Source organism: Equus przewalskii, chromosome 13 (assembly GCF_037783145.1).
Source record: "Equus przewalskii isolate Varuska chromosome 13, EquPr2, whole genome shotgun sequence".
Classification (NCBI taxonomy): domain Eukaryota; kingdom Metazoa; phylum Chordata; class Mammalia; order Perissodactyla; family Equidae; genus Equus; species Equus przewalskii.
In genome coordinates, this window is record NC_091843.1 from 69,570,535 (window position 1) to 69,571,300 (window position 766).

A 766-nucleotide genomic window follows, 5' to 3' on the forward strand; every position below is an offset into this window, starting at 1 on the left:
GAACTCCAACAACACAAGTGTGGGCCTAGGAAGGCTTAGGAGATGTGGCCTACACCAGCTCAGATTTAGGCCTCTGAAAGAAATGTCTTTTGCTTCCATGATTCACTTTTTCTTTGTATTCATGTTTTCTTGCCCTTCACTCCATTCAAGTAGCAAGACTTGGAGGTCCAAGTTTAGGGTGTAGTTCTTAGAGAGTGGTGTCTCAGTCTGCCTGTGACCTAGGCAAGAGAAATCTTTGGGGGCTCATAGGGTCCTGGCTGAATCATGAGCAACATGGAGATTGGAGGCCAAAGACACCTAATAACACATGATTCAGAATTTGGAATTCTGATCACCATCTGGTGTAGGTGAGCTGACCAAAGCGAGTACACAGAGAGGTTTGGGAAAAGTTTTCAATTGGCAATAATCGTGCCTCGGATAAATCTCATTGGCTATGATACTGCCAATGTGCAAGAGGTTTGGGAGTTAAGACCACTCAAGAACCTCAAACTAGAAGGGCTATTGCACTATTTATGGGTAAATCCCCCCAAGAAGAGAAAGGCTTTTGCACAAGGACAGGATCTAGTGAGCGGACCATGGTCTCGATGAAGACGAAGATTCAGTTCTAAAGTATCAGGCTGATCTCAAGCACAGCCTCAGTATGCAAACTTCTGACTTGGCAATGCCAGTCATACTGCTGGACTGTTCTGTGTTCACTCCAGGATCTATCTTCCTTTGCATCCTATTCCTCAGCCAGGGCAGAAGGAGTCAAATGTAACTCCAAAGA

The 766-nt window shown here is 45.2% G+C and overlaps 1 pseudogene; it reads right to left on the minus strand.

Moving 5' to 3' along the window:
* Positions 1–332: 332 nt before the first annotated feature.
* On the minus strand, positions 333–457 carry LOC139075430 (U4 spliceosomal RNA; annotated as a pseudogene).
* Positions 458–766: the final 309 nt, after the last annotated feature.